The following is a 7,918-nucleotide window of genomic DNA, read 5'->3' on the forward strand; positions in this document are numbered from 1 at the left end:
TACATTAGAGTAAAATTATTGGCTTACGTGTGTGTCTGCTTCACTAGGTCGTACGGTCATGCAGGGCTGTTCACTTCCAGGCCACAGCACAGGGCCAGGCTCAAAGTGGGCAATCAACGAACCTCTACCGGATGAGGTAGTGCTACACTTATAAAGAAAAGCCTTCTCATGGTCTAGGTGAGATGAGAAGGCACAGCAACCTGCCATTAGCTTCCGCTAACAGAGAAAGGGAGAAAAGCACTGGAACCCCAAAACCACCACGCTGACTCAGCCAGCAGCAGTGATGTGCTCACAGCCAACACCATCCCTTTTTAGCACAGGTTCTTGGTTATCACCAATATCACCAGGGCTGACATTTATAGAGTATTTACCATATACCAGGCACTATGCTGATGAGCTCTACACATTGTATTTAAATTTCAGAGCGGCCCAAAGAAGAAAATAAATACTCTTATTTTATAAATTTTGAAACTGAGACCTAGGGCTTAGTAATTTATACCGAATAACAAAAGGGGCCAGTGCCAGAGCAAGGATTCAAACCAAGCCACCAAGCATTAACACTCTGTACCATGCCTTCCCTACATAAAGACAAATTCTGAAATCTGGCCCATGACATGTAGGTTAGAAAGTTCCTGATAATAAAGCTGTCTGATATAAAAGATTCCCAGTACTGGAGGATGAGTGAGTCTACTAATACTATTCCAGTGGACCTTGCAAGCATGATCAGAAAGCTGGTCACGTGGCTGAGACAGGATTGTTTCAGTTTTGTTCTTCTCTGAGCATCTGTCTAAAGAGTTGAGTTGATCTGACTGTTCTTTTGCAGGGAGTCACTGATGCTCATTCGGTGATTTTCCAACTCTGAGAGCTAGACTAATCCACCCCAACCACTTCCCTCTTGTAAGTAATGGCACCAATAGGTAGATGTCCCTACCAATACCTCGGAAGCCTCTGCTCTCCCAAATTATGGCAATGATTGGCAGAAGGTGGTAACTACAGGCTGGAACTTTACACGCTGTCTGATAATCCACAGGCCGTCAGTCATGGTGCACTAATATTTATAGTAGATACTGTGAAGCTCACATATTTTACTACAGGTATTGTGTTTCTGCTAAGAAAGGCTAAGAACAGAGAGGAATGCAAAGGGAAAAGAGGAAAGAGGTTAAGGATGCTCATGTTGGGAGGACACTGAGCAAAGGCAGAAAGGGACTTGCTGCTTCAGAGGTGCATCTGTAGTTCTGTGCGGCTGGAACACATAACTTGAGGAGATCTTGGGAGCGGTAAAGATAATTTGCAGGCAATTTAAGGAAGATTATACAGAAGTGCTGTTCTGTAGTTTACTGAAGGGAGAACAGAGAATGAAAAGTTTCAGAACTGAAGAGTGATACGACCGATTGGAGCCGAGTTTGGGAAAGATGTCTCTCTCAGCTTAGAAAAAGAAAAATTGGTATGAGACATAATGAAAGTGGAGAAGCTGCATTTATAGGCAATTTCAACAGTTAAAGTGAAAGATAATTAAGTCCTAGGCCAGGACAACATAGATGCCCTGATAAGTGCTGTAATAATTTGACTGAAGCAGAGTACCCTGCCTCCATTATTTATTAAGACCTTTACAAAAAAGAAAACACTGGAGGCTTTCAGGAGGATGAATTTCACTTTTCTCAGCAGGGACCCTGGCTCAGGGAACAGTTCTTCCATAATGACAAGTATGATCAAGATGGAGTATATCACTTACTTTTTAAAGAATGTACAGATGCATATGGAAAAATCCTTGATGAACTAATATGTTCTACAAAAGACACTATTACTAGCCAAGCAGAGCATACTGAATGCACAGGTCTGCTAATGTGGGTCTCAACATCTAGAAATCTCTCACCAGGTAACATGAGCAAATCATTTCCATTGTGGAGCACTATTCTAAGATTAAGGGGAAAAAAAAGAATTTCTCCAGATTTTTTGAAGCTCCTTAGTATCTATGCCTGAAAATTCACGGGCAACCTGTCTTAGCTCCTATTAAAGGGCTTTTTAAAGATGACTGTGCCAACGGTGTAGACTTTATTTTAAACACCTAGAATCCAGTTTCTTGAAAGACAATTTTTAAAAAGACTTTCTGTACTTTGCTTTTTGTGGTAGGCACTTTGTGACACACATGGCTATACTCTAAGCAGTTCTTGGCTGTATTAGCACAAGACAAAGGTAAAAACTAGTTCAGTTACCTAGTTCTAGCATAGTATTACATACCATACATAAAGTTCTTTGCAGTTCACAGAACACCTTAACGATCATTTCATTTAATCCCTAGGATAATTGCTTTTAAAATCATAGATCAAAGGACACCTGGGTGGCTCAGCAGTTGGGCACCTGCTTTCACCTGGGGTCTTGACCTTGGGATCCGGGATCGAGTCCCACATCGGGCTCCCTGCGACAACCTGCTTCTCCCTCTGCCTATGTCTCTGCTTCTCTCTCTCTGTGTCTCTCATGAATAAATAAAAAAGTCTTTAAATAAATTAATTAATTAATTTCATTAAATCATAGGTCAAAAGGGCAGACACAGCTTCCAACTATTTAGCATTATTTACTTAAAAGATAAATAAAGATAGAAGCCTATATTTATATCACATTGTACCTCTTAGTGTTTTTAGTGGGCAAAATCACACCATTAAAATGATGCTAGAGGGGTCCCTGGGTGGCTCAATTGGTTGAGCATCTGCCTTGGGCTCAGGCCATGGTCTCAGCATCCTGGGATGGAGCCCTGCTCAGCAAGGAGCCTGCCTCTCCCTACTCCTCTGCCTCTGCCTGCCACTCCCCCTGCTTGTGCTCTCTGTCTCTGTCAAATAAAATGAATAAAACCTTAAAAAAAGAGTGATATTAGAATGTTTCTAAGGAATCAGGAACATCTGTTTTTCAAAGGCAGCCTAATGTGGTAGAGAAATATGGTCAGGTCTACCTGACTGCTACTTACGAGCTCTGTGATCTAGGGCAAAGTCCTAACCTCTCTGAGATTCCATGTCTTCACCAGTAAAATCCCAACAAAAGTACTTCCCTGAGTACTGTAGTGAAGACTTAGGAGATTTCTTCTGTAAAGGGCCTGTCATTTTCACATATTTCCTACTCCAAAGGCCAGTTAAACCCAAGTAACATCAACTACTATGCATTACATTCACTGAGTGATTTTTACATGTTATTCTCAGTGTTAAAGAATTTTTAATACAACTGCACAAAGTAAAGGATGAAGTTATCCTTATTTTTTTAAGATTTTTTAAAGATTTTATTTATTTATTTAGAGATACAGAGAAAGAGGCAGAGACACAGGCAGAGGGAGAAGCAGGCTCCATGCAGGGAGCCCGATGCAGGACTCAACCCCCAGACCAGGATCACGCCCTGAGCTAAAGGCAGACGCTCAACCGCTGAGCCACCCAGGCATCCCAACATTATCCTTATTTTACAAATATTGAAAATAAGGCTCAAAAAGCTTGCATTACCTATCCAAACTCATATTTGGAAAGTGATGAAGTCCAGATTTGTTAATTCCATGAAAACATTCATCATTCATTCCTTCAATATTTACCAATTGCTTATTTGTGCCAGGCACTGGCCTCTGCATGAGGGTTATACCAGACAATACCCTAGTTTGCATCTTACTGTCTTGTTGAGGGAAAAAGGCATTAAACTGGAAAAAAAAAGGATACATAATATATATATATATATATATATATATATATATATATATTTTTTTTTTTTTTTTAAGATTTTGCCTATCCATTCATGAGAGACACAGGTAGAGTGAGAGAGAGGCAGAGACACAGACAGAGGAGAAGCAGGCCTCATGCAGGAAGCCCGACATGGGACCCGATCCCGGGACTCCAGGATCACGCCCTGGGCCAAAAGCAGGCGCCAAATCACTGAACCACCCAGGGATTCCCCAGGATACATAATATTTTAGAAAGCTATGAGTTGATAGAGAAAGTTACTAGGGAATGTCAGGAATGAGGGCAGTTGGAGGAGGCCTCACTATAAGATGACATTTGAGCAGAGACCTGAAAGAAGGGAGGGAGGCAAGCAGACAACTGGGAAAGAGTGATCCATCCAGACAGAGAGAACAAAAAAATTGCAAGGCCTGTGCTGCGTGCATGATCAATGCATTGAAGGAACAGCAGACAAAGCTAATGTGACTGGATGGGGTAGAGGCAGGGAAGTATAAAAGGAGATGAGGTCTACAAGGTGGAATGCCATTGTGACATGGCCTTTTAGGACCCAGCCCTAAGGCCAATCTGTGCATGGAGGCTTTCACACTGTGTAAGATGAGAAGCAGGAGAGTGATACATATAACTTACAAGTCAGAAGGGCCAACCTGTCCAATGGTTGGAAACATATGAACTTCTAGATAGATTTAAGAGGAAATGTTGCCAAAAATTACATGATGTATTGGATGTGGATAGGGCCCAGCAAAACCCAGAATGGAGCTGCCATTTCCTGAGATGAACACCATTGAAGCAGATATGAACAATACAGTAAAAATCAACATTTTTTAGTATTTTGTATGTGTCAGGCAAGCACTTTTCATTCAGTACCTCAATTAGTCCTTATACCAACCCTATGGATTTACCACTGAAGAAACAGAGACTTGGAAAGGTTATAATCTGCCCAAGGTCATACAGCTGCCTTGGTATGACCCCAAAGTCAATACTCTTAATAACTAATATGTCCTCTACACTGAGAAGTATAAAATACAGAACAAAGTTCCAACAGGAAGGAAGTAGAAGCATGAGGAAGGAGTAAGTACTAGGTGATGACTTGCACCTAGTAGGCACTCAACAAATACTTGCTGATGAATTACTAAGTAAAAAAAAAAAAAAAAAATGTATGGGTCACGGTAGGACAAACAGATCAGCCTTGAGTAAGAAAAAAAAAAAAACCACTAAAGATTCCATTCCAGAGAGAACAAATTCTGGATAATGGGATATTCAAGTCCATATAGGAGGAATGGCAGAAAGATGGAGAAACAAACTATATATTTGCCTGGGTCAGCCCTGAGGATAGGTCTTGATATATTATCTTGAAATGTTAGATGAAAAGCCAGACATGAGGAGGCGACATACAGCATTTTACATAATGTGAATCCTTAATACAGGTTTTACAAATACAAATAGCAATAATAACGGAAGTTGGAACTTCTTACTTTTAAACCAAAACAAGAGACCACACAACCTTTCAAATAAAAAGCAACCTTTTAAGTCAATCAATGAAACCACCATAAGTGGCTTTACATAGATACCAGGATGGTATTTGTGGTACCCTTGCTAAATAAGAGGATCATATCCATAAATCACTTCCCAGACTTTCTCTTCACATTGTTTCAACCTTTAAATGATTCTCTTCCCTGCTTCTTATCCTGCAGTCTTTGGGATTAGAGTACTAAACCATGAACGTTTTTAAAACAGGGAAGTTGAAGCAAAGTTAGGTCTGAGGTTGTCTCCTAACAAAGAGATTAGTTACCTTTTCATTAAAACGGCAAAGTATGTGTGAGCCCTTTCATATTATAAAGATGAAAAAATATTCACCAATGAATTCTTTAAAAATGTTTAGAGCTGGGGATCCCTGGGTGGCTCAGTGGTTTAGCGCCTGCCTTTGGCCCAGGGTGCGATCCTGGAGTCCCGGGATCAAGTCCCATGTTGGGCTCCCTGCATGGAGCCTGCTTCTCCCTCTGCCTGTGTCTCTGCTTCTCTCTCTCTCTCTCTCTCTCTCTCTCTGTCCATCATGAATGAATAAATAAATAAATAATATTTTTAAAAAAATGTTTAGAGCTCCTGTTCAGTGATATCTGTTTATGATGAAGAATCTAAACACACACCAAAGAAAGTAACAGCTAATGAATAAAATAAAATTCATTCATATCCAAAATTACTTTTTTAAATGGTTGGCAATTTAAAGACACAAATTAAAGAAACAAGCATTGCTTTCTGAGCATGAGGATCAGATGGAGATGGAATGGGGGGGGGGGGGGGGGGGGACAAAGACCTGAGTCAAAATTTCAAAATCCAGGTTACTTTTAAACTATATACAGGGGCAGCCCAGGTGGCTCAGCGGTTTAGCACCTGCCTTCAGCCCAGGCCTGATCCTGGAGACCCGGGATCGAGGATCGAGTCCCATGTCAGGCTCCTTACATGGAGCCTGCTTCTCCCTCTGCCTGTGTCTCTGCCCCTCTCTCTCTCTCTCTCTCTCTCTCTCTCTCTGTGTCTCTCATGAATAAATAAATAGGACCTTCAAAGAAAAAATTAACTGCACACAGATTGAGGGGGCCCGGGGTGTTTGAAAGTATAGGCATGGCCAAAAAAAAATTTAAAAATTCAGTATCTTACAACAAAAATAGTTTTTACAGAGACTCCACTAATCTTTATAGTCAATAAATGAGAAGAACTTTTTTTCTGAAGACAAAACAAAGCCCTGAAGTCTTGCTAGAAGCCCTTCCATGGATTTCATACAGCATATCATTTATAATCAGGAATAAAAACGTTTATTCAACACACCCTTTCCCCCCCCCGCTTTGGTTCATTAGACATATTATTTATTTTTTAAGATTTATTTATTTATTTATGATAGACAGAGAGAGAGAGAGAGGCAGAGACACAGGAGGAGGGAGAAGCAGGCTCCATGCAGGGAGCCCGACGCGGGACTCGATCCCAGGACTCCAGGGTCACGCCCTGGGCCAAAGGCAGGCGCTCAACCGCGGAGCCACCCAGGGGTCCCCTCATCAGACACATTAATACTAAAATAAGCATGTGATGATTCCTCCCATCACACACCCACACACACCCACAGTCCATGGCTGCACGCAGGGCACAGTGAACCCTGGCCGCCCAAGCGCTGGCACCTGGCTCGAACACACTTGTGGGCCTAAACGGCATTTTCAAAAATAGGAATCGACCGATATAGCTTTATTGAGGATAAAGTTCGTAAACACCCAAGTTCTCTCTTTCGCTTTTGTTTCTGGGTGGGTTTTTGGGGGTTTGTTTTTAAAAGGAGAACAGCCCCGAGCTGCATGCAACCTGTTAATGTCATTAGCCCTCGGCGAGGCCCGGGGCGCGCTCCCCTCCCTCCCGGGGAGCAGCGAAGCGAGGAAAGTTGAAGGTCCGCGCGGGCCGCCCCCTGCGCCCCTGGGCCCCGCCTCGCCGGGTGCATCCCCCGGGCGCCCGGGAGGGCGGGGGACCTCGGGGCCGCGCCTGGGGCGGGGGTGCAGCGGGGGTGCAGCGGGGGCGCAGCTGGGGGTGCAGCGGGGGGTGCAGCTGGGGGTGCAGCTGGGGGTGCAGCTGGGGGTGCAGCGGAGGCGCAGCTGGGGGTGCAGCTGGGGGTGCAGCGGGGGCGCAGCTGGGGGTGCAGCGGGGGTGCAGCGGGGCCCGGGCCGCGTACTCACCCGGGGGCGCCTGCAGCGCGGGGTGTGCAGCGCGGGGGACGGGCGGCCGCAGCCCTCCGCCGCGCCGGCGGCCTCGCTGGGAAGCTGCCGCGGCCGCTGCTGTCACCGAGCTATAAATACCGGCTCGGCCCACACTCGCCGCCGCCGCCGCCGGGCGCCCTCCGCAAAGTCCGCCGGAGCGCAAGGGCGACGGCGCCGCGGGCCGAGCGCGAGGCCCAGCTGTTGGGCGGCCTCCGCAGCTGGAGGCATGGCCTCCCGCCGCCCCCGCTCGCCGCGCCCTCCCCCTCCCCCCCGGCCGGGCCCGCCTCTGCGGAGCCCGCGGCTGCAGGCGGGGACCACTGGGGACGCGGGGGGGGGGTGCGGGGGGGGCGCGGCGACAGCCCGGCGTGCAGCAGCAGTCCCTCCGTCCTGCGGGAATCCGCTCTCCTCTTCTAACATCCGCCACCCTGCAGGGGGCCAGTGACGTCCCCAGGTGGAACAGCCTCCGAGAACTGCAAACTTTGGAAGGCA

General features: G+C 45.5%; 1 protein-coding gene across 1 annotated transcript in view; it reads right to left on the reverse strand.

Annotated features, from left to right (window-relative positions):
• TMEM117 (transmembrane protein 117) overlaps positions 1-7,712 on the reverse strand; it is a 234,379-nt gene extending 226,667 nt beyond the window's left edge. Inside the window, exon 1 of the mRNA XM_072767889.1 lies at positions 7,409-7,712. The gene's annotated coding sequence lies outside the window, so the exon portion shown is untranslated. The remainder of the gene's footprint in view (positions 1-7,408) is intronic.
• Positions 7,713-7,918: the final 206 nt, after the last annotated feature.

The sequence above is a fragment of the Vulpes vulpes genome, chromosome 8 (assembly GCF_048418805.1).
Source record: "Vulpes vulpes isolate BD-2025 chromosome 8, VulVul3, whole genome shotgun sequence".
NCBI lineage: Eukaryota > Metazoa > Chordata > Mammalia > Carnivora > Canidae > Vulpes > Vulpes vulpes.